This window comes from Staurois parvus, unplaced genomic scaffold, assembly GCF_062004578.1.
Source record: "Staurois parvus isolate SC_StPar_1 unplaced genomic scaffold, SC_StPar_1.0 ptg001130l, whole genome shotgun sequence".
Classification (NCBI taxonomy): domain Eukaryota; kingdom Metazoa; phylum Chordata; class Amphibia; order Anura; family Ranidae; genus Staurois; species Staurois parvus.
The window spans coordinates 533293-560286 of NW_028318926.1; the positions used below are offsets into that span (position 1 = coordinate 533293).

At 47.5% G+C, this 26994-nt stretch overlaps 1 protein-coding gene and 1 pseudogene across 1 annotated transcript in view; both read left to right on the forward strand.

The window, feature by feature from the left end:
• Positions 1 to 26994, forward strand: part of LOC149439394 (DNA (cytosine-5)-methyltransferase 3A-like) — a 449390-nt gene that overhangs the window by 31661 nt on the left and 390735 nt on the right. The window lies entirely within an intron of this gene.
• Positions 11334 to 11476, forward strand: LOC149439395 (U2 spliceosomal RNA; annotated as a pseudogene).

Here is a 26994-nt window from a genome sequence, read left to right on the forward strand (position 1 = left end):
ACTTTGAGTGTGGGCAAGGACACAGGGGCCCCATGATCCCTTATTGCCTGGGGGCCCCATGAATTGTCAGTCCGCCCCTGCCCACAACACTCTAGAGTTGATTTACTAAAGGCAAATAGACTGTGCACTCTGCAAGGGCAATTGTTCCAGAACTTAGTAAAGAAGGGGAAGCTTCACGTTTCAAAGAATACCCAATCACATGCAAGGAAAATAAAATAAAAACAGCATTTTTGCTCGCATATGATTGGATGATGGAAGTCCGCAGAACTCCCACTCATTTACTAAATTCTGGAGCAATGCACTTGCAAGGTGCACAGTCTATTAGCCTTTTGTAAATATACCCCACTGACAACCACTTCCTGCCCGGCCTATAGTCAAATGACAGCCAGGAAGGACATTCACTGTTTTGGGTGGACATCATATGACATACTCCCAGAACATGCTTCGCGGTCACCCTATGGGCAATGCTGTGGCAGGATCTGTCACCTGCTGTGTCCACTGGACACAGCTGATTACTGATCAGTGTACTGGCTGTTACCAGTACCATTTGATCACTGTAACCAATCACAGCAGATCATGTGACAGTTGTACACAATGGACAGTGTTCATTCATGCCATCCATTGTTTACTATTGTATTGATCTCTGTGTTTGGTCACAATGATCACATGGTACAGACAGGGCCAATCACAGCCTACCTGTACCATGTGATTAGCTGTGGCCATTCACAGCTAGCCACAATAGTAAACACTGAATGAATCAATTTCATTCAGTAAAAATGGTTGCTTATACCAGTGAAATTCACTTGTATAAGCAATCATGATGTGTAAAAAAAAAAAATCCTGATCACTTCCCCAGAGTAGTACAATGTTACTATAGTAACATTATATTACTCTGGTCACAGTGTGTTAAAAAATGTTAAAGAAAAGTATATTTAAAAAGTAAAAAATATATAAAAAATGTGTTTTTTCTATCCATACTGTCCGTGATCACTGCCACACCAGTCATATGATGATACTGTACTGAAATGGTGACAGTATGTAAGAAAAAAAAAAAAAAAAAATATATACATTTTTAATTTCTTAATTTTCCATAAAATTGTGACAAAAATTACAACTTCAAAAAACTCGCCATGCCTCTTCGTAAATACTTTGGACTGTCTACTTTCCCAAAAGGGGTTATTTGGGGGGTATTTGTACTGTCCTGGCAGTTTAGAACCTCAAGAAATGAGTATGAGTACAACAACATTGATCATTGTATATATCCCATAGTTTGTAGACTATAACTTTCCACAGAGAAAATAATAAACACTGATTTGGAATATTTTTACCAAAGAAGTATAGCAGAATACAGTTTGGCCTAAGTTTATGAGGAAAGATTATATATTTGCAAAATTCTGTAACAGAAATGAAGAATAATTCTTTTTTTTTCAAACTTCTCAGTCTTTTTTTTTTCCATTTATTTAGCAAAAAATAACCCAGTGGTGATTGAATACCACCAATAGAAAGCTCTATTTGTGAAAAAAAAAAAGATAAAACATTTCATATGGGTACAGTGTTGCATGACCATGTAATTGTCATTCAAAGTGAGACAGCACTGAAAGCTGAAAATTGACCTGAGCAGGAAGGGGGTGAAAGTGGTTTATATTGACGCTGTCACTGATCCTAATGCTAGCAATAATACTGACCTAGATCAAACCCTGATCTAAAGCTGGCCATAGATGTTTTTTTTTTCATTCAAACAGCAGGCTAAACAAAAAAAACAAACAAACAGATTCCTGAGATGGATGGAGGAATCCCCCTCTCACCTGGACACTGAATTCTGACAGTGGCACTCTCACAAAACTTTGATCAATGATCAAAGTTTTCCAGCTTGATTGTTTTAACGATCAACGTCTGCTGAGCGGGGATGGCCATACACAGATGGAGATTCGGCTAGTCCCTGCTGAACCGGCCAAATTGTGATCGGTTCTATCTTTATATTTTTCTTTTATTTCGGAGAATTCTGACCATGTAGCATTTCCTCTTCACAGAGGAGAAAGATGCAAGGGAGGCACCTAAAACAAGTGACCACTCTGATTGGCTATCACCGTGATCACACGATAGGGAGCTGGTCCTTTTCGGCTTCTGATCCTTAGGTAGGAAACCAGAAACTGTTGGTGACAGCTCAGCGGCCTCCATGCTGGGGGCATGTGATGCAGCATGCTTCCAGTACAAGCACAGGTAAGCAATTATGCAGCCTCATGGAAGAAACTGCAAATTATTATATAGGATTTATATGGCACCAACAGTTTGCTCAGCACTTTACAGTATAAAGGGAGACAATACAGTAACGACATTCAATGCAAGAGGGTTAGGAGGGCCCTGGTCCTTGGAGCTTATGTGCGTATACTCAATGGGAAGTGGTTAAAAAAAAACAATCCCACAATAATTAGTGCACCATTAGACCCCTTCACCCTCAATCTGCTGATCCTCCATTGTAAATGGACTAAATGTTCGTAAACACTACTAGTGTTTATACTTGTGATGTCTGTGATTGGTTTACAATGATCACAAGGTACAGAGCCATGCTGACTGGGTCTGTCTGTGATGTGAGCTATCAAATGACAGCTAAGATTACAACTATTCATGGCCACACTGGCCACCCGAGTGTGTTTAATACATGTCTGCCGCTCGCTGATTTTTTTTTTTTTTCTAACAATACAACGATATGGAGGTGGTTAAATCAGGATAATTTAGCTCAGGGGTGTCAAACTGGCGGCCCTCTAGTTGTTGCCAAACTACAAGTTCCATCATGCCTCTGCCTTTGGGAGTCATGCTTGTAACTGTGAATCTTGCAATGCCTCATGGGACTTGTAGTTTGGCAACAGCTGGAGGGCCGCCAGTTTGACCCCCATGATTTAGCTGAAACTCATATTGCCTGATCTGCTCTTGAAGCTTTTAGGGCTTGCAGTTTTACCACCTCCCGACCGCGCACCTCATCCACTTGAGCTCCAGACAGCTTTACCTCCTTCATGACCAGGTCATTTTTTTGTTATTTAGCACTGCGCTACTTTAACTGTTAATTGTGCAATCATGCAATGCTGTACCCAAATGAAATTTATATAATTTTTTTTACACAAATAGAGCTTTCTTTTGGTGGTAGTTGATCACCACTGTTTGTTTTTTTTAGTATATAAATGAAAAAAGAAAGAACATTTTGTGGGAAAAAAAAAACAAAACATTTTTTACTTTGTTAGAAAAATAAATTTCTTTATAAATTTTGGCTGCTAATGTCTTTGGTAAAACAAAATCCCAATACTTGTATATTTGCGTGAAAGTTATAGCGCCTACAAACTATGGTGTATATATATATATATATATATATATATATATAGGAATTTCTATTTATTTTTGTATACTATACACTGTCACTATACTAATGACCCTGTCTAGGAAGGATTTAACGCGGAGCTGCACCCAAAAGGGGACATTTCGCTTTAACCCACATGGAAGAAAGATATATTTTTAAAAAAATATTCTTCCCAAATATATTGACATTTATTTGAAATACTACAATTTTGTCCATATTCAATATATTTCAAGAAACTGACATCGCTCCCTGTGTACAGAGCTCTGATTGACAACACAGAGCTCTGGGCTGTGATTGGGCACAGCCGATAAGCAGGTGTTGGGCATGAATCATTGGTTGGGACTTGATGACAGGCTCCCGCTGTGTACAAACACAGTGGGTATCTACAAGGGGGGGCTAAACCCAAAAGAAAGCACTGATATACAGGTCATCATTGCGGACGGTGGTCCAAAAGTGGTTAAAACAACATGGTGGCCGAATGAAATTGTACACATGCTGTGGCCGCGATGAATATGATACTCCTTGTAAATGGATCCACACCTCAACCACAAGCCAAATGCTAGACTAATGGTTGCAGATTGGTATGAAAAAAAAACAAAAACGTACAAGAGACGGGAAGATTGCCTCCTGAATCCGTCATTCGCTCCTATAACACAAATGTAAAGTGAATTCATCAAAGTCAGCCCAGATTTTTGTCAGGTGAAATTATGGGAAGAATTTATTTATTGTGTAAACATATCCACCTCTGTTCTGTTGATATCAATGTAAAGCAGCCCATAGATGGCTCAGTTTTCATTCTTTCCATCATGGGTGGAAGGAAAGAAAGTCGCACGAATCCCCCCCTCCCCCATCAACACAGGCAGTTGAGATGGAGGAATGCCTCCCGCAGCTCTATTGTGTTCTGCCGGCTGGAGGGGGAAGGGTTGAGGGGGTGTGGGGTGCCTTCCCAACTTGCAGAACACAGTAATTATTGCTAAAGGCCTATAGCCACTGGCAATAATCGAATGTAATAAATCAGACAGACTGATTGTACCCAAGTCAATCCATCGATCAACTTGGGTACAATCAGCCTGCCCATACATGGATCCAATCTCAGCCGGCCCCTGCTGAACTGAACTGGTCAAATTCGATCCACGTACTGCTGGCTTAAAGTGTTCCTAAACCCACAACAGGAAAATCAGTCCATATATTATACAGGATTTGCTCAGCGCTTTACAATATAACAGGAGAAAATACAGCAACAATACAGTTCAATACAAGAGGGATAGGAAGGCCCTGATCCTTGGAGCTTACAATCTAAGAGGTATATGCAGTAAAGCATGCTTGTTATATTCACTGTGGAACCCAAGAAGTTAATCCTCTGCATTGTGTAAAAACGCTGTTTGACCCTGCCTTTTCTGATCCTCCTCTTCTTCCAGTGCCCCTCTCTTATCTCACGATAAGAAATGTCGTGTGGAGTCACTGCACATGCTCACTTTGGTGTGCATTGCTAGCAAGGTTTTCTTTTTTCTTGGGAGAGCAAATGTGATCAGCACAGTGACAATCAGCACTGTCCAGACAGAGGTCATGGGTTCTGCATCCTCCTAGAGCAAGCTTTAACCAGTGCTCAGTTGAACACCGATAGAAGTCACAAGACTGCTATAGCCTGCTGATGAGAAAAGGTATTTAGCAGATTATATGTACTAAAATAATAGCATTTCCATGTTGTTTGTACTGTTGAAGACTGGATACAGTGAATGCGGGGTCCGGGGAGAGCGGATTTAGTGAAGGCTGGGTCGAGGAGACCTAATATAGTGAATGCAGGGTGTCAGACACCACCAGGCGGGATCTCTAGTGATCCACAGAACGGGATTCCCCAGTATGCGGAGTCTAAGTCTCAGTCTGCCTTTTCACCAGAGCCCCTGATGGTGGGGATGGACTTGGTGCGAGACTGAAACCAGGTCGCAGCCCCTGAGTGCACCCAACTGTGGTAGAGGGGTCCCGCTGAGGGTATGTGCCAGGGGTGACCCTGATGTGAAGAGGCTGACAGGTCCAGGTCCTGAGCGGGATGGATAGATGACAGTCAGGAGTGAGCGTGGTCAGACTAGCTGGGTCAGTAACGGTAGAGGCAGATAGGTACCAAGCAGTAGACGGAGAGTAGCCGGGTCACGAGCCAAGGTTCAGCAATGAGAGGTCCAGTAATAAGGGCAGCAGAGGAATAGTCAGGGCGAGCCAGGGATCAGAGCAGGAGAAGGTCAACACGAATCAGAACAGGCATGGTCGATAAACAAGGAACGCACTTCAGGAACACAGGTAACAGGAACTAGACCTTGCGGCAATCTGAACACTGCCAGTTTAAATAGTGCGCCCTGCCCCGTCATTGGTGCCAGGCGTGCGCATGTGCAGCCGCAATTGCTGCCGCGGACTCCCAGGTCCTAATGCCTGCACATTGGTGCGCCTAGGCAATCTGCGCATGCGCAGACCTGTGCGCTGCAGCGAGACCCACAGTCCCCGACATGCCCCTTCCCTACGGGCAGCCTCCGGATGCCCAACTGACCCCTAGGCCCAATCCTCTTTCCAAAGAAGCCCCTCCCTATTCAGTAAGGGAACACTAGGTGTGGACCTGGCATTCCTATGGCCGCGGTCTGCGGATTGGAGGACTAGAAAATTCCCTGAGGACAGGATAGTATCAGGTTCGGGATCTCTTCAGAGTCCCCGAACATGCGGGAGAGCGCATCAGGCTTTGTATTCTTTGACCCTGGCCTATAGGTGATATGGAATGTAAACTGCGAAAAGAAGAGTGCCCACCTGGCTTGACGTGGTCTTAGGCACTTTGCTGTCCTCAAATATTCTAGATTTTTGGGGTCCATGAAAATATTGGGTGTACAGCCCCCTCTAGTAAGTACCTCCACTCCTCTAGTACTACCTTGATCGCCAGGAGCTCCCGATCCCCGATATAGTTAATTTCTGCAGTAGTCAGTATCCTAGAGAAGAAGGTCACCGGGTGCATGAGCTCCTTAATGCCTTTCCTTTGAGACAGGATCGCCCCTACTACGTTCTTGGATGCGTCTACCGCCAGGATATAGGGTAAGGACGGATCAGGATGGCTCAGAATAGGAGCTGCAGTGAACAACTTTTTTAAGGCTTCGAATGCTCCCTGCGCTTCAGGTGTCCACTGGAAGCGGACCCCCTGCCTGGTCAACTGGGTGATAGGGGACACCAGGCCCGAAACGTTAATAAATTTTCTATAAAAGTTTGCGAAGCCAATGAAGCGTTGGACCGCCTTTTTATCAGTGGGCACTGGCCAATCCAAGATAGCCGAGACTTTCTGGGGATCCATGGCTATTCCTGTGGTGGAGATGGTCAGTCCCAAAAAAGAAATGCTATGCTGTTCAAAAACAGCACTTGTCTGCCTTGGCATACAGGCCGTGTTGGCGAAGCCATTCCAACACACACCTCACGTGACTTCTATGGACCTCCAAAGACAGGGAAAAGATCAGGATATCGTCCAAGTAGACGTCAACGAAGTTATCCAGATAGTCCCTGAACACATCGTTTATGAATTGCTGGAAAGAGGCAGGTGCGTTGCAAAGGCCGAAGGGCATGACTAAGTATTCAAAATGTCCGAATCTGGTACGGAATGCTGTCTTCCACTCACCCCCCTCTCTGATATGGACTAGATTATATGCACCCCTCATATCCAGCTTAGTGAAGACAGAAGCTGACTTCAACCTTTGAAAAAGTTCGGGGACCAGAGGCAGCGGGTAGCGATTCTTGACTGTTACTTTATTTAAATCCCAGTAATCTACGCAGGGTCGTAGGGATTTGTCTCTCTTCTCTACGAAGAAGATGCCAGCCCCAGCTGGTGATGTGGAGGGCCGAATAAACCCCTTATGGAGGTTCTCGTCTATGTACTCTTATTACCCCTAACTCCCACTTTGATAAAAGGGAAATATCCGCCCAAATGGTATTTCAGAACCTGGGAGGAGGTCAATTGGGCAGTCATAGGCTCGGTGCGGGGGAAGAATATCTACCCCCCGCTTACTAAACACGTCCAAGTAGCTATGGTAGGCCGAAGGAATGGCTTGAGCCAGTTCTGCGTCCGCATCCAGGCATAACAAGGCCTGCGGGGCCGGGGGAGTCTTAGGGGGGCAATGTTGCTGCCAATAGGGTGACTGGAAATGGATTGATCCCGCCCTCCAATCAACCTGGGGATCACGGGCTCATAGCCAAGGGAGCCCCAAGATAACTGGGAATAGTGGGGATGCAATGGCATCCAGGCAAAGGAATTCCTGATGATGGGTCGCCACTGTAGTGCGGATAGGTGGGGTTTCACAGTCCACTACCCCTGACCTAATAGGGGACCCATCAGCTAAGAAGATATTCAACCCCATCTCCTTCATCTGTAGGGAAATCTGCTGCTGAGCTGCAAAGTCCAAATCTATAAAGCAGCTACATGCTCCAGAGTCCACAATTGCTGTGGTTACCACAGTTCTCCTAGGCAGCTGCAGTGAAATAGGTACCGCTAGATAACTGGTTTTGCCCATACCTTTAGAAGTGACCGTAGAAAAAACAGCGGAACACTTACCCTTCTTGGCTGGACAGGTACGCACCACATGGCCTGCTTCCCCACAATAGAGGCAAAGATGGTTTACCTTACGCCTCTGGCGTTCCTCAAGTGTAAGTGAAGGCCATATCCTTCCCGATAACCCGGGTCCCGGTGTATCTGTAAACTCCTGATTCCGGTCGACCCGCAGAGACTTAGGCTGGACTGAAGCATGAGGTGGTATCTCGGTGGGTCTCTGACCTTGGTTAGACCTTTCCTGCCTGCGCTCACGCAACTGGCGGTCAATTTGAATAGACAAGGTTATCAAGGCCTCAAGAGTATTGGGTATGTCTACTCGGGCCAGCTCGTCCTTCAATGATTCAGCTAAACCCATGTGGAACTGGTGGTGCAGGGCTGCCTCATTCCATTTGGTGTCACTACCCCAACGCCTGAATTCGGCAGCATAGTCCTCCACTGCTCGGTGACCTTGCCTCAGTGTATGTAAGGCCATCTTGGCCGTCGCTGCCTGCTGTGGGTCATCGTACAAGAGTGCCATCGCCTTAAAAAATGCCGTTATCGATTCCAACTGTGGGTCTCGGGTCTCTAATAGTCGGTGGGCCCAGTTTTGGGGTTCATCCTGTAGTAGGGAAATGATGAACCTGACCCTCACGGATTCTGATGAAAATATCAGAGGCTGGAGGTCGAAGTATAGCTGACAGGAGCTACGAAATGCCCTGAATCTACTTCGGTTTCCGTTAAAACGTTCCAGTGTGGGAATGCGGGGTTCCGGTGCGGGTATCAAGACCAGTGTCTCCCCAGGGGGTTCCCCAGACTGCCTGGTCGGTGTGGCTAAGGTCTGCATGCGGTCACCCAACTCTGTATAACCCTCCTGTAGGGCCCTAACCCCTTGTGTGAGGGTTGCCAGATGTCAGCATATGTCATCCAGAGGGGAAGTTCCCCTTCCAGGCTCAGTCATGGCCACAAGGTACTGTCAAGACATCGCCCGGTGGGATCTCTAGTGATCCACAGAACGGGATTCCCCAGGGCGCGGAGTCTAAGTCCCAGTCTGCCTTTTCACCAGAGCCCCTGATGGTGGGGATGGACTTGGTGCGAGACTGAAACCAGGTCGCGGCCCCTGAGTGCACCCAACTGTGGTAGAGGGGTCCCGCTGAGGGTATGTGCCAGGGGTGACCCTGATGTGAAGAGGCTGACAGGTCCAGGTCCCGAGCGGGATGGATGGATGGATGACAGTCAGGAGTGAGCGTGGTCAGACTAGCCGGGTCGGTAACGGTGGAGGCAGATAGGTACCAAGCAGTAGAGGGAGAGTAGCCGGGTCACGAGCCAAGGTTCAGCAACGGGAGGTCCAGTAATAATAAGGGCAGCAGAGGAATAGTCAGGGACGAGCCTAGGGTCAGAGCAGGAGAAGGTCAACACGAATCAGAACAGGCAGGGTCGCAACAAGGAACGCACTTCAGGAACACAGGTAACAGGAACTAGACCTTGCAGCAATCTGAACACCGTCTGGCCAGTTTAAATAGTGCGCCCTGCACCGTCATGCATGCGCGAGTGCGCATGCAATTGGCGCCGCGGACGCCCAGATCCTAATGCCTGCACATTGGTGCGCCTAGGCAGACCTGGGGAGACCAGATATAGTGAATGCAGGGTCCGGGGAGAGTGGATATAGTACATGCAGGGTCTGGGGAGACCAGATATAGTGAATGCAGGGTCCAGGGAGAGCGGATATAGTGAACGCAGGGTCCGGGCAGAGCGGATATAGTAAATGCGGGGGTCTGGGGAGATCGGATATAGTGAATGCAGGGTCCGGGGAGACCAGATATAGTGAACGCAGGGTCCGGGGAGACCGGATATAGTGAACGCAGGGTCCGGGCAGAGCGGATATAGTAAATGCAGGGTCTGGGGAGATCGGATATAGTGAATGCAGGGTCCGGGCAGAGCGGATATAGTGAATGCGGGGTTCGGGCAGAGCGGATATAGTGAATGCGGGGTTCGGGCAGAGCGGATATAGTGAATGCGGGGTTCGGGCAGAGCGGATATAGTGAATGCGGGGTTCGGGCAGAGCGGATATAGTGAATGCGGGGTCCGGGCAGAGCGGATATAGTGAATGCGGGGTTCGGGCAGAGCGGATATAGTGAATGCGGGGTTCGGGCAGAGCGGATATAGTGAATGCGGGGTTCGGGCAGAGCGGATATAGTGAATGCGGGGTTCGGGGAGACCGGATATAGTGAACGCAGGGTCCGGGGAGACCGGATATAGTGAACGCAGGGTCCGGGGAGACCGGATATAGTGAACGCAGGGTCCGGGCAGAGCGGATATAGTAAATGCAGGGTCTGGGGAGATCGGATATAGTGAATGCAGGGTCCGGGCAGAGCGGATATAGTGAATGCGGGGTTCGGGCAGAGCGGATATAGTGAATGCGGGGTTCGGGCAGAGCGGATATAGTGAATGCGGGGTTCGGGCAGAGCGGATATAGTGAATGCGGGGTCCGGGCAGAGCGGATATAGTGAATGCGGGGTTCGGGCAGAGCGGATATAGTGAATGCGGGGTTCGGGCAGAGCGGATATAGTGAATGCGGGGTTCGGGCAGAGCGGATATAGTGAATGCGGGGTTCGGGCAGACCGGATATAGTGAACGCAGGGTTCGGGGAGACCGGATATAGTGAACGCAGGGTTCGGGTAGACCGGATATAGTGAATGCGGGGTTTAGCGGCACTTTAAACTTTGGCGCTGCTCCTTCTCAAACTGACTGCTAAATTGGGACAGGGGGTGATTACCTTCACAATAATCTCTCTAGGAGTCTCAGTATTGTCATAAGAAAAGTGGCAGACACTGAAAGAAATGAGAGCGCTAAAGCAGGGGATACCCCTACTTGAGCACAAGCTCTGTGCCGATAACCGAAAGCCCATTAGCAGAGTGGGGGATGGGATACCTAGGCTGTCTTGAGGGCGCTGAGCAACTTTTCTAGGATTGGGAATAGGAATTTTTATCCAGGTTTAGGAAATAATGCTGCAGAATAAAACACAAGGGCTTGTTGACACTAATATGTGGCCAGTGAGCCAATCAGATGAGCAGATTTCTGGGGGCGTTCTGTATACAAACGACGTACAGTCGGCCTGCTGGTGGCCATATTGTAAGTGGTAATGGAATGGTTTTTTGCCAGTTACTAAAATGCTGCCAATGGAAATGATTTTTTATACTAGTAAATTACAATGTAGTTTGTGTTGTAATTATGTGTACTAGATTAGTGTTTTCTTTAAGGCTCTGTTCCAGTCTTGCTCAGTTGTAGCAGCTCCTCTCCTGAACTGAAATGGCTTATTCTGATTGCACTGCACACTGTGAGCTTCTCACAATGTGCACTAGAAGTGGCAGCACATCAGATAGAGCTCTCTTCATTTCCTGTCTGGGGATATCCAGCATCATCTAGACCAGGGGGTCACCAAACATCGCTTCTCAGCCTTTTGGCTAAGATCAAGTGTAGTATCTGTTCTTATCAGTGTCCAGTGGGGGTGCTCCCGGCCATTCTAGCTTTGCGGGGATGGCTGTTGTATAGTACCCTCACTGGTATGATGGGGGTCTGGAAAGCTAGTACCGGGGGGACAGAAAACAGGGAGCGCCACGAGTTAAGCTGGGGCCCTGGGACTAATTCCCCCGACAAAACTGGAAGGACCCAGTACCTCCTGATTTGGACAGATCTACCTTGTCTGGCCAGGGGCTGGGAAGGCAGAAAGTCCGCAAACACAGTGCCCCGAGTAGTCTCCTCAGGGGTGCTCCGAGTAGCACTTGGGTGTGGGACCCCACGTTGCGAAAAAGCACATGGTCACTGAGTTTAAACACTTTTTGCACTGCGCCTCTAGGACCGGGCTTTTTGGCCAAGTCCTGGGCAATTTTTTTGCTACAGGCCTCAGGGCCTGGTCAGTGCACAATTTGGCACGACCACTTTATTATTTTTTGTGTATGTATATATATATATATATATATATTTTTTTTTTTTAATTCATTTTTCACTCCCACGTTTGTCACTTTTTACTTATGTGTGTGTTTTCTTCACTTGATGGAGGGTGTGGGTCCTCAGGCCTGCCCTGAAGTCTAGGGGGAGGATGTGTGGCCTTTTGGTTCCTTCCTCCCCTGATCCCTAGGGGAGTTTTCTCTCCGGGAGAGCCCCCTGACCAAGTACTGGATGTCCAGCTTCGGCTGGACATAAGGAACGGTGGTCCACCAGGCCTTTTGGCCAGGAGGACCAAATGGGAACCTTGTCCCCATCAGGAGCTTCGTGCCCCAGGGGATCAGGGTAGTGGTCCAACCCCTTCGGGGGTAGGACAAAGCACACCCCTAAGTGCACTTTTTGTGTGGTGTTCGCACTTGTACTTTTTTGTGATCACTTACGGGTTTTTCGTTGTAGTTTTTGCGGAAAAAAATAAAAAATAAGGATTTAGCATGTTGATGAGGAGAGGGGAGAACCAGGGAAGATACAGTAAAAGCAGATTAGATTTTGGATTTAAACACTTCTGATTTGGTGACAGGTTCCCTTTGAGCACAGAGAAGCTGGATGACTCATTAACCTTTCAGTCGTCTTGATCCGTCACTTTTGTACTGGCAGTGCGCACCATTGGGGAGCTTGGCTGTGTCAGACATGTCCGTTCACTGTCTGTGGTTTGCTCTCTCCCGCTCTGTCAGTGTCACATTGTATTGTCTGAAAACTAGCACAAGACTGGTCGGGAATTTATGCAAACAGACCCCACCCAAAAGGTAACCAGGAAGGGGAACATTCCAGGTGTGAAACCCTCATTCCAGAAAAACCAAGTCATCCATGATATTAGATCCCAAATGCACGTAAACCACGCTTGGTTGGTTTTGGAGGAAGTGGCAGTTAGAGCCTATTTTCGACTTTTGCTGCCATTAAAAGAAAAAAAATTGGCTCTTATTTCCTGTCTGGGTGACACTCTATAACACCTTTGCATACAGGGTGTCAGAAGAAGTGGAAAAAAAAAAGTTTCCAACAGGGACACCCAAAATTCAACAAAAACACAGCTTTCCCAACTTCGGCAACATACTGGTAGTTGCTGGACTTCAAGTGGTTATACCTGGATGATGCCTGTAGCTGCATCCTGATATTGTATTTTTCAGGCGGAGTTTGGCTTTTTTGTAATAACAATCCTAGCGACTAATTAGCCACTGGATTGCTTTTACAAGCAGCGCCTTCCACGGCTCTCTCATTCCACCAGGAGACCCCAGCGTCCAGCCATCGGTTCCACCGGTTGGCCAAAGTACTGATCTGAAACTGGAAAGGCTCCAATCATCTCAGAAAGCGGAAGCGATGAGCATTCATATCCGGTTTAAACAGCGCCATTCTTAAATAGGGAAAGCATCTGATCACACCGATCGTGGCGTGATCAGATGCTGTAAAGGACAGAGAAGAGATCTGGGGTCTAATAAACCCCAGATCTCTTAGTAAAGAGTACCTGTCACTGCCTATTGCTATTACAGGGGATATTTATATTCCCTGTGATAACAAAAACAAAGAAATTAATGTGACAGTGTAAAAAAAAAAAAATTACAAAAGTTAAAAGCACCCCCATCCCACTGTGCTCACTCGCAAACAGCAATCGTCCCATGAGGTATCACCAAGAACGTCAGATCCAGGGCAGTAATTCTAGCACCAGACCTCCTGTGTAAAGTTAAAAGTGGTAAAGGCTTTTAAAGCATTGCCTATGGATAATAAAATTTAAGTTTTTTGCCATTGCACAGGCGTGCGCAATTTTACAGTGTGACATGTTTGGTATCTATTTACTTGGCGTAACATCTTTTATATTTACCAAACAATTGGGTAATATATTGTGTTTTTGTGGATTCAAAAAAGTGTCTTGGATTTTTTTTTTTGCGTTTGATAATCCACTGGCAGAATAAATTGCAGCACCCACCATTTTATTATCTAGGGCCTCTGCTTTCAAATATATAATGTTTTGGGGGTTCTAAGTGATTTTCTAGCAAATACTGATTTTTACATGTAAAAGTGTCAGAAGAAGGCTTGGTCTTCAAGTGAACATTTTTCCTTGGCCGCATACTTCTTTTCCAATTGCCAGTGATCTTCCTTCATATAGAAAATGTCTTTTGAACTGCCACTGCTATCTACTGTCTGGAGTCTGAACACTCAGATGTATGCAGGGTGATTAAAAAATAAATAAATAAATAAAACAAAAGGGATTGCCCCTGATGGCATTCTGACTCAGTTTAGCCTTCAGTACTGGACAGTGGCCCCAGATGTTACAATCGTTATTCAGTGTGATCACCGAGATGTGATGCCACCATTGAATTATCAGATCAAAGAAAAGGATTGGTCTGCAATGTCTTTCCTTTAGGTTGTAAGGTGTGTATGTGCTGAAGCATGTTGCAATGCAGGTGCACTTTTTTTTTTTTTTAGAATCCATGAACCTAAACACCAGCTGCAATAAAAAAAGTGAGCACACAGTGCACAGTGTGACTGCTCATATAGAGACCAGAGGAGCCTGCTCATACAAAGAGACTGCTCAAAACAAAGAGAGCAGCAGAGACTGCTCATATAGAGACCAGCAGAGACTGCTCATATAGAGACCAGCAGAGACTGCTCATATAGAGACCAGCAGAGACTGCTCATATAGAGACCAGCGGAGACTGCTAATACAAAGAGACCGCTCATACAAAGAGACCAGCAGAGACTGCTCATATAGAGACCAGCAGAGACTGCTCATATAGAGACCAGCAGAGACTGCTCATATAGAGACCAGCAGAGACTGCTCATATAGAGACCAGCAGAGACTGCTCTTATAGAGACCAGCAGAGACTGCTCTTATAGAGACCAGCAGAGACTGCTCATACAAAGAGACCAGCAGAGACTGCTCATATAAAGAGACCAGCAGAGACTGCTCATACAAAGACCAGCAGAGACTGCTCATACAAAGACCAGCAGAGACTGCTCATATAGAGACCAGAAGAGACTGCTCATATAGAGACCAGCAGAGACTGCTCATACAAAGAGACCAGCAGAGACTGCTCATATAGAGACCAGAAGAGACTGCTCATATAGAGACCAGCAGAGACTGCTCATATAGAGACCAGCAGAGACTGCTCATATAGAGACCAGCAGAGACTGCTCATATAGAGACCAGCAGAGACTGCTCATACAAAGAGACCGCTCATACAAAGAGACCAGCGGAGACTGCTCATATAGAGGCCAGCGGAGACTGCTCATATAGAGGCCAGCGGAGACTGCTCATATAGAGGCCAGCGGAGACTGCTCATACAAAGAGGCCAGCGGAGACTGCTCATACAAAGAGGCCAGCAGAGACTGCTCATACAAAGAGACTGCTCATACAAAGAGGCCAGCAGAGACTGCTCATACAAAGAGACTGCTCATACAAAGAGGCCAGCAGAGACTGCTCATACAAAGAGACTGCTCATACAAAGAGGCCAGCAGAGACTGCTCATACAAAGAGACTGCTCATACAAAGAGGCCAGCAGAGACTGCTCATACAAAGAGGCCAGCAGAGACTGCTCATACAAAGAGGCCAGCAGAGACTGCTCATACAAAGAGGCCAGCAGAGACTGCTCATACAAAGAGGCCAGCAGAGACTGCTCATACAAAGAGGCCAGCAGAGACTGCTCATACAAAGACCAGCAGAGACTGCTCATATAGAGGCCAGCAGAGACTGCTAATACAAAGAGGCCAGCAGAGACTGCTCATACAAAGAGACCGCTCATACAAAGAGACCAGCAGAGACTGCTCATATAGAGACCAGCAGAGACTGCTCATATAGAGACCAGCAGAGACTGCTAATACAAAGAGGCCAGCAGAGACTGCTAATACAAAGAGGCCGCTCATACAAAGAGACCAGCAGAGACTGCTCATATAGAGACCAGCAGAGACTGCTCATATAGAGACCAGCAGAGACTGCTCATATAGAGACCAGCAGAGACTGCTAATACAAAGAGACCAGCAGAGACTGCTAATACAAAGAGACCAGCAGAGACTGCTCATACAAAGAGACCAGCAGAGACTGCTCATATAGAGACCAGCAGAGACTGCTCATATAGAGACCAGCAGAGACTGCTCATATAGAGACCAGCAGAGACTGCTCATATAGAGACCAGCAGAGACTGCTCATATAGAGACCAGCAGAGACTGCTCATACAAAGAGGCCAGCAGAGACTGCTCATACAAAGAGACCGCTCATACAAAGAGACCAGCAGAGACTGCTCATATAGAGACCAGCAGAGACTGCTCATATAGAGACCAGCAGAGACTGCTCATATAGAGACCAGCAGAGACTGCTCATATAGAGACCAGCAGAGACTGCTCATATAGAGACCAGCAGAGACTGCTCATATAGAGACCAGCAGAGACTGCTAATACAAAGAGGCCGCTCATACAAAGAGACCAGCAGAGACTGCTCATATAGAGACCAGCAGAGACTGCTCATATAGAGACCAGCAGAGACTGCTCATATAGAGACCAGCAGAGACTGCTTATATAGAGACCAGCAGAGACTGCTCATACAAAGAGGCCAGCAGAGACTGCTCATACAAAGAGGCCAGCAGAGACTGCTCATACAAAGAGGCCAGCAGAGACTGCTCATACAAAGAGACCAGCAGAGACTGCTCATACAAAGAGGCCAGCAGAGACTGCTCATACAAAGAGACCACTCATACAAAGAGACCAGCAGAGACTGCTCATACAAAGAGACCGCTCATACAAAGAGACCAGCAGAGACTGCTCATATAGAGACCAACAGAGACTGCTCATATAGAGACCAGCAGAGACTGCTCATACAAAGAGACCGCTCATACAAAGAGACCGCTCATACAAAGAGACCAGCAGAGACTGCTCATATAGAGACCAGAAGAGACTGCTCATATAGAGACCAGTAAAGACTGCTCATACAAAGAGGCCAGCAGAGACTGCTCATACAAAGAGACCAGCAGAGACTGCTCATACAAAGAGGCCAGCAGAGACTGCTCATACAAAGAGGCCAGCAGAGACTGCTCATACAAAGAGACCAGCAGAGACTGCTCATACAAAGAGACCAGCAGAGACTGCTCATACAAAGAGACCAGCAGAGACTGCTCATACAAAGAGACCGCTCATACAAAGAGACCAGCAGAGACTGCTCATATAGAGACCAGCAGAGACTGCTCATATAGAGACCAGCAGAGACTGCTCATATAGAGACCAGCAGAGACTGCTCAAATAGAGGCCAGCAGAGACTGCTCATATAGAGGCCAGCAGAGACTGCTCATATAGAGGCCAGCAGAGACTGCTCATATAGAGACCAGCAGAGACCACTCATACAAAGAGACCAGCAGAGACCGCTCATATAGAGACCAGCAGAGACCGCTCATATAGAGACCAGCAGAGACCGCTCATATAGAGACCAGCAGAGACCGCTCATATAGAGACCAGCAGAGACCGCTCATATAGAGACCAGCAGAGACCGCTCTTATAGAGACCAGCAGAGACCGCTCTTATAGAGACCAGCAGAGACCGCTCTTATAGAGACCAGCAGAGACCGCTCATACAAAGAGACCAGCAGAGACCGCTCATATAGAGACCAGCAGAGACCGCTCATATAGAGACCAGCAGAGACCGCTCATATAGAGACCAGCAGAGACCGCTCATATAGAGACCAGCAGAGACCGCTCATATAGAGACCAGCAGAGACCGCTCATATAGAGACCAGCAGAGACCGCTCATATAGAGACCAGCAGAGACCGCTCATATAGAGACCAGCAGAGACCGCTCTTATAGAGACCAGCAGAGACCGCTCTTATAGAGACCAGCAGAGACCGCTCTTATAGAGACCAGCAGAGACCGCTCTTATAGAGACCAGCAGAGACCGCTCTTATAGAGACCAGCAGAGACTGCTCATACAAAGAGACCAGCAGAGACTGCTCATACAAAGAGACCAGCAGAGACTGCTCATACAAAGAGACCAGCAGAGACTGCTCATACAAAGAGACCAGCAGAGACTGCTCATACAAAGAGACCAGCAGAGACTGCTCATACAAAGAGACCAGCAGAGACTGCTCATACAAAGAGACCAGCAGAGACTGCTCTTATAGAGACCAGCAGAGACTGCTCTTATAGAGACCAGCAGAGACTGCTCTTATAGAGACCAGCAGAGACTGCTCATACAAAGAGACCAGCAGAGACTGCTCATACAAAGAGACCAGCAGAGACTGCTCATACAAAGAGACCAGCAGAGACTGCTCATACAAAGAGACCAGCAGAGACTGCTCATATAGAGACCAGCAGAGACTGCTCATATAGAGACCAGCAGAGACTGCTCATATAGAGACCAGCAGAGACTGCTCATACAAAGAGACCGCTCATACAAAGAGACCAGCGGAGACTGCTCATATAGAGGCCAGCGGAGACTGCTCATATAGAGGCCAGCGGAGACTGCTCATATAGAGGCCAGCGGAGACTGCTCATATAGAGGCCAGCGGAGACTGCTCATACAAAGAGGCCAGCGGAGACTGCTCATACAAAGAGGCCAGCGGAGACTGCTCATACAAAGAGGCCAGCGGAGACTGCTCATACAAAGAGGCCAGCGGAGACTGCTCATACAAAGAGGCCAGCGGAGACTGCTCATACAAAGAGACTGCTCATACAAAGAGACTGCTCATACAAAGAGACTGCTCATACAAAGAGACTGCTCATACAAAGAGGCCAGCAGAGACTGCTCATACAAAGAGACTGCTCATACAAAGAGGCCAGCAGAGACTGCTCATACAAAGAGACTGCTCATACAAAGAGGCCAGCAGAGACTGCTCATACAAAGAGACTGCTCATACAAAGAGGCCAGCAGAGACTGCTCAAACAAAGAGACTGCTCATACAAAGAGGCCAGCAGAGACTGCTCATACAAAGAGACTGCTCATACAAAGAGGCCAGCAGAGACTGCTCATACAAAGAGACTGCTCATACAAAGAGGCCAGCAGAGACTGCTCATACAAAGAGGCCAGCAGAGACTGCTCATACAAAGAGGCCAGCAGAGACTGCTCATACAAAGAGACCGCTCATACAAAGAGACCGCTCATACAAAGAGACCAGCAGAGACTGCTCATATAGAGACCAGAAGAGACTGCTCATATAGAGACCAGCAGAGACTGCTCATATAGAGACCAGTAAAGACTGCTCATATAGAGACCAGTAAAGACTGCTCATACAAAGAGACCAGCAGAGACTGCTCATATAGAGACCAGCAGAGACTGCTCATACAAAGAGGCCAGCAGAGACTGCTCATACAAAGGCCAGCAGAGACTGCTCATACAAAGGCCAGCAGAGACTGCTCATACAAAGAGGCCAGCAGAGACTGCTCATACAAAGAGACCAGCAGAGACTGCTCATACAAAGAGACCACTCATACAAAGAGACCAGCAGAGACTGCTCATACAAAGAGACCGCTCATACAAAGAGACCAGCAGAGACTGCTCATATAGAGACCAGCAGAGACTGCTCATACAAAGAGGCCGCTCATACAAAGAGACCAGCAGAGACTGCTCATATAGAGACCAGCAGAGACTGCTCATATAGAGACCAGCAGAGACTGCTCATATAGAGACCAGCAGAGACTACTCATATAGAGACCAGCAGAGACTGCTCATATAGTGACCAGCAGAGACTGCTCATATAGAGACCAGCAGAGACTGCTCATATAGAGACCAGCAGAGACTACTCATATAGAGACCAGCAGAGACCGCTCATATAGAGACCAGCAGAGACCGCTCTTATAGAGACCAGCAGAGACCGCTCTTATAGAGACCAGCAGAGACTGCTCATACAAAGAGGCCAGCAGAGACTGCTCATACAAAGAGGCCAGCAGAGACTGCTCATACAAAGAGGCCAGCAGAGACTGCTCATACAAAGAGGCCAGCAGAGACTGCTCATACAAAGAGGCCAGCAGAGACTGCTCATACAAAGAGACCAGCAGAGACTGCTCATACAAAGAGACCAGCAGAGACTGCTCATATAGAGACCAGCAGAGACTGCTCATATAGAGACCAGCAGAGACTGCTCATATAGAGACCAGCAGAGACTGCTCATATAGAGACCAGCAGAGACTGCTAATACAAAGAGGCCGCTCATACAAAGAGACCAGCAGAGACTGCTCATATAGAGACCAGCAGAGACTGCTCATATAGAGACCAGCAGAGACTGCTCATATAGAGACCAGCAGAGACTGCTCATATAGAGACCAGCAGAGACTGCTCATATAGAGACCAGCAGAGACTGCTCATACAAAGAGGCCAGCAGAGACTGCTCATACAAAGAGGCCAGCAGAGACTGCTCATACAAAGAGGCCAGCAGAGACTGCTCATACAAAGAGGCCAGCAGAGACTGCTCATACAAAGAGGCCAGCAGAGACTGCTCATACAAAGAGACCAGCAGAGACTGCTCATACAAAGAGACCAGCAGAGACTGCTCATACAAAGAGGCCAGCAGAGACTGCTCATACAAAGAGGCCAGCAGAGACTGCTCATACAAAGAGACCGCTCATACAAAGAGACCAGCAGAGACTGCTCATACAAAGAGACCGCTCATACAAAGAGACCAGCAGAGACTGCTCATATAGAGACCAGCAGAGACTGCTCATATAGAGACCAGCAGAGACTGCTCATACAAAGAGACCGCTCATACAAAGAGACCAGCAGAGACTGCTCATATAGAGACCAGAAGAGACTGCTCATATAGAGACCAGCAGAGACTGCTCATACAAAGAGGCCAGCAGAGACTGCTCATACAAAGAGGCCAGCAGAGACTGCTCATACAAAGAGACCAGCAGAGACTGCTCATATAGAGACCAGCAGAGACTGCTCATATAGAGACCAGCAGAGACTGCTCATACAAAGAGACCAGCAGAGACTGCTCATACAAAGAGGCCAGCAGAGACTGCTCATACAAAGAGGCCAGCAGAGACTGCTCATACAAAGAGACCACTCATACAAAGAGACCACTCATACAAAGAGACCACTCATACAAAGAGACCACTCATACAAAGAGACCACTCATACAAAGAGACCAGCAGAGACTGCTCATACAAAGAGACCGCTCATACAAAGAGACCAGCAGAGACTGCTCATATAGAGACCAGCAGAGACTGCTCATATAGAGACCAGCAGAGACTGCTCATATAGAGACCAGCAGAGACTGCTCATATAGAGACCAGCAGAGACTGCTCATACAAAGAGGCCGCTCATACAAAGAGACCAGCAGAGACTGCTCATATAGAGACCAGCAGAGACTGCTCATATAGAGACCAGCAGAGACTGCTCATATAGAGACCAGCAGAGACTGCTCATATAGAGACCAGCAGAGACTACTCATATAGAGACCAGCAGAGACCGCTCATACAAAGAGACCAGCAGAGACTACTCATATAGAGGCCAGCAGAGACTACTCATATAGAGGCCAGCAGAGACTGCTCATATAGAGGCCAGCAGAGACTGCTCATACAAAGTGGCCAGCAGAGACTGCTCATACAAAGAGACCAGCAGAGACTGCTCATACAAAGAGGCCAGCAGAGACTGCTCATACAAAGAGACCAGCAGAGACTGATCATACAAAGAGACCGCTCATACAAAGAGACCAGCAGAGACTGCTCATATAGAGACCAGCAGAGACTGCTAATACAAAGAGGCCAGCAGAGACTGCTCATACAAAGAGACTGCTCATACAAAGAGACCGCTCATACAAAGAGACCGCTCATACAAAGAGACCAGCAGAGACCGCTCATATAGAGACCAGCAGAGACTGCTCATACAAAGAGACCGCTCATACAAAGAGACCGCTCATACAAAGAGACCAGCAGAGACTGCTCATATAGAGACCAGCAGAGACTGCTCATACAAAGAGACCAGCAGAGACTGCTCATACAAAGAGACCAGCAGAGACTGCTCATACAAAGAGACCAGCAGAGACTGCTCATACAAAGAGACCAGCGGAGACTGCTCATACAAAGAGACCAGCGGAGACTGCTCATACAAAGAGACCAGCAGAGACTGCTCATATAGAGACCAGCAGAGACTGCTCATATAGAGACCAGCAGAGACTGCTCATATAGAGACCAGCAGAGACTGCTCATACAAAGAGGCCAGCAGAGACTGCTCATACAAAGAGGCCAGCAGAGACTGCTCATACAAAGAGGCCAGCAGAGACTGCTCATACAAAGAGGCCAGCAGAGACTGCTCATACAAAGAGGCCAGCAGAGACTGCTCATACAAAGAGGCCAGCAGAGACTGCTCATACAAAGAGGCCAGCAGAGACTGCTAATACAAAGAGACCAGCAGAGACTGCTCATAAAGAGACCAGCAGAGACTGCTCATATAGAGACCAGCAGAGACTGCTCATACAAAGAGACTGCTCATACAAAGAGGCCAGCAGAGACTGCTCATACAAAGAGGCCAGCAGAGACTGCTCATACAAAGAGGCCAGCAGAGACTGCTCATACAAAGAGGCCAGCAGAGACTGCTCATACAGAGACCAGCAGAGACTGCTCATACAGAGACCAGCAGAGACTGCTCATATAGAGACCAGCAGAGACTGCTCATATAGAGGCCAGCAGAGACTGCTAATACAAAGAGGCCAGCAGAGACTGCTCATACAAAGAGACCGGTCATACAAAGAGACCAGCAGAGACTGCTCATATAGAGACCAGCAGAGACTGCTAATACAAAGAGACCAGCAGAGACTGCTAATACAAAGAGACCAGCAGAGACTGCTAATACAAAGAGACCAGCAGAGACTGCTAATACAAAGAGACCAGCAGAGACTGCTAATACAAAGAGACCAGCAGAGACTGCTCATACAAAGAGGCCAGCAGAGACTGCTCATACAAAGAGGCCAGCAGAGACTGCTCATACAAAGAGACCGCTCATACAAAGACCAGCAGAGACTGCTCATATAGAGACCAGCAGAGACTGCTCATATAGAGGCCAGCAGAGACTGCTCATATAGAGGCCAGCAGAGACTGCTCATACAAAGAGGCCAGCAGAGACTGCTCATACAAAGAGGCCAGCAGAGACTGCTCATACAAAGAGGCCAGCAGAGACTGCTCATACAAAGAGGCCAGCAGAGACTGCTCATACAGAGGCCAGCAGAGACTGCTCATACAGAGGCCAGCAGAGACTGCTCATACAGAGACCAGCAGAGACTGCTCATATAGAGGCCAGCAGAGACTGCTCATATAGAGGCCAGCAGAGACTGCTCATATAGAGACCAGCAGAGACTGCTCATATAGAGGCCAGCAGAGACTGCTCATATAGAGGCCAGCAGAGACTGCTCATACAAAGAGGCCAGCAGAGACTGCTCATACAAAGAGGCCAGCAGGGACTGCTCATACAAAGAGGCCAGCAGAGACTGCTCATACAAAGAGGCCAGCAGAGACTGCTCATATAGAGGCCAGCAGAGACTGCTCATACAAAGAGGCCAGCAGAGACTGCTCATACAAAGAGGCCAGCAGAGACTGCTCATACAAAGAGGCCAGCAGAGACCGCTCATACAAAGAGACCGCTCATACAAAGAGACCGCTCATACAAAGAGACCGCTCATACAAAGAGACCGCTCATACAAAGAGACCAGCAGAGACTGCTCATATAGAGGCCAGCAGAGACTGCTCATACAAAGAGGCCAGCAGAGACTGCTCATACAAAGAGACCAGCAGAGACTGCTCATATAGAGACCAGCAGAGACTGCTCATACAAAGAGACTGCTCAAACAAAGAGACCAGAGGAGACTGCTCATATAGAGACCAGAGGAGACTGCTCATATAGAGACCAGCAGAGACTGCTCATACAGAGTCCAGCAGAGACTGCTCATACAGAGACCAGAGGAGACTGCTCATACAAGGAGACCAGCAGAGACTGCTCATACAGAGACCAGAGGAGACTGCTCATACAGAGACCAGAGGAGACTGCTCATACAAGGAGACCAGCGGAGACTGCTCATACAAAGAGACTGCTCATAGATAGAGACCATCAGAGACTGCTCATAGAAAGAGACTGCTCATATAGAGACCAGCAGAGACTGCTCAAAACAAAGAGACCAGCGGAGACTGCTCATATAAAGGACCAGCAGAGACTGCTCATATAAAGATTGTGTCCATGCTTGCATTCCTTATCCTCCCATACACAACTGCATTGCTCAAAGAGACCAGCAGAGGCTGCTCATATAGAGACCAGCAGAGACTGCTCCAACAAAGAGACCAGCAGAGACTGCTCCAACAAAGAGACCAGCAGGAGACTGCTCCAACAAAGAGACCAGCAGGAGACTGCTCCAACAAAGAGACCAGGAGGAGACTGCTCATACAAAGATTGTGTCCATGCTTGCATGCCTAATCCTCCCATACACCACAATTGCATTGCTCAAACAAGGAGACCAGCAGAGACTGCTCAAACAAGGAGACCAGAGGAGATTGATCATATAAAGGACCAGCAAAGACTGATACAAAGATTGTGGCCATGCTTTCATGCCTTGTCCTCCCATACACCACAATGGCACTTGCTCAAGCAAGGAGACCAGCACAGACTGGTCAAGCAAGGAGACCAGCAGAGGCTGCTGAAGCAAGGAGACCAGCAGAGGCTGCTGAAGCAAGGAGACCAGCAGAGGCTGCTGAAGCAAGGAGACCAGCAGAGGCTGCTGAAGCAAGGAGACCAGCAGAGGCTGCTGAAGCAAGGAGACCAGCAGAGGCTGCTGAAGCAAGGAGACCAGCAGAGGCTGTTGAAGCAAGGAGACCAGCAGAGGCTGTTGAAGTAAGGAGACCAGCAGAGACTGTTCTTATAGAGACCAGAGGAGACTACTCTTATAGAGACCAGCAGAGACTGCTAATCCAAGGAGAACAGCGGAGACTGCTCATCCAAGGAGACCAGTGGCGACTGCGCATACAAGGAGACCAGCAGAGGCTGCTAATACAAGGAGACCAGCGGCGACTGCGCATACAAGGAGACCAGCGGCGACTGCTCATATAAATGACCAGCAGACTGCTAATACAAAGATTGTGTCCATGCTTGTATGCCTTATCCTCCCATACATCACAATGGCACTTGTGGTTGTGGACTCACATAGAGGGGGACAAGGGTTGTTTGTTAAATCTGCATTGTATGTAATGGCTAGTGTGTTGCCAGACATGGGCATAAACCATGCAAATTATCAGACCGGGTTCCTTGTCTGCTACAGGCCTATCTGGCAAATGCATGAAAAGCTTTGTGTTCTTAGATTTGCTGAATTGTGTTTTTTTTTGCTGCTGTTCCCATAACTCCAGAAAATGCTACAACTAGCCTTGTAATATTTTAGCTATTAAAGCGGAACCCCAGCTAAACCTGTTTCTTTCTTTTTTTTAGTTTTGGATGTTGTGGGGAAGAATTAGACCCTCTGTCAGGTTTTCATAGCTCTCCCGGTGGGGGAGCTTTGCCCTGACTTGTTGTATAGAGATTGTCTGGGAGTCCCGGGACTTTCTGCTGTTCTTATTGCAATAAATGTGTTATCGCGCTGAACGCACCGTACGCCGGGCTGCCAAGTCCTCGGCTCACTTTTGTCCTAGAAGGTTCTGTCCTCAAGAGCCTCGCTATTTCCTCAACCTTGTTAGCAAGAGGAGGAGAGAGACACGGAAGTGACTTTGTTTGACTCTGTAAGTGAACTTGTCTCCTCTTAAAGGGACAGAACATAGTCCAAGTCATTGTAAGACGCTCTTCTTTTGAGGTACGGCCTGGTGGTGGAGAGGAGAGAGAGGGACACCATCGCTGAGACCTTTAAATATGGACGGTGCTTCATGAACCTTCCAGACACATCGGTTTTCCAGAGTAAGTTGATTCCTGGGACAGGAGAGCTATGTATGAAACTGGCAGGGGAAGGGTCACATGGATCTATTTTTAGTTATTTCACTGAAAGCGTACCAGCAATGCTTCTTGGTAAAAGACGCCTCACTGGGTATAAAGCGGCTCTGATCCTTTATACAGGACTTGTTATTGTGTGTATAGGGAATTCAAGAAAATGGCAATCTTTGCTTTGTGTAAATAATTGACTTGTACATGTATGATCAGATGTATTCAAAGGAGATTTTTTATATATATATATATATACAAACACACTACATATAGAGAGACACAGATACATAAAAGATAAAACCTAAGATTTGTGCTGGATGGTTCCATCTTTGACACTGGTGCTAATGATTCATTTAATTATGTAAATGGGTTTGGTGTAAAATGTTCTCGCTGTGTGTCAATAAGTGTTTTTGATTTATTCTATATGCTCCTGGGTGCAACCATTATTACAGATGCTGCTTTGAAGTTCTTTATGGAGGTTGTGCTTCACTGTTCCTTGCTATCAGTGCAAGCCTATTGTCATAGAAGACAATGGGATTGCAGACTGCACCCCCCCTTTCATGACCAGAACATTCCCCAAATATGACCCATTAAAGCAGTGTTTCTCAATTCCAGTCCTCATGGACCCCCAACAGGTCATGTTTTCAGGATTTCCATTATTTTGCACAGGTGATTTGATCAGTTTCACTGCCTTAGTAATTACCACAGCTGTTTCATCTGAGGGAAATCCTGAAAACATGACCTGTTGGGGGTCCATGAGGACTGGAGTTGAGAAACACTGCATTAAAGAAAGAAACCATTCGGCAGGGGCGGACTGACAACTCATGGGGCCCCCGGGCAATAGGGGATCATGGGGCCCCTGTGTCCTTGTCCAAACAAAAAAGCCTATGAAAAAGGTACCAGGGGCATCTCATGGGGCCCCCTACTCACCCCAGGCCTGAGTTTACAAATGGTCAGTCCTCCCCTGCCATTAGGCAGATCGTGCCGAGAAATGGCCGCGTCACTTTATTGGTGTTACACAAAATAAACCATGTACATACTACAATAACCATTGATGAGATTCAACATGCAAAATATAATAAAACACCCTCTTCTGGCCCAGTTATTGGAACTCGAGCCATCATATAAAACATCTGCACTCTGAAAACGTCCCTCCTGACTCCAGGGTGACAGCAGCACACAAAGTGCGTGCGACAAAAAGGTGGGGGGGGGGAGGGGAGCTATTCTGCTTGCAGGCTGGCCACTGATCCA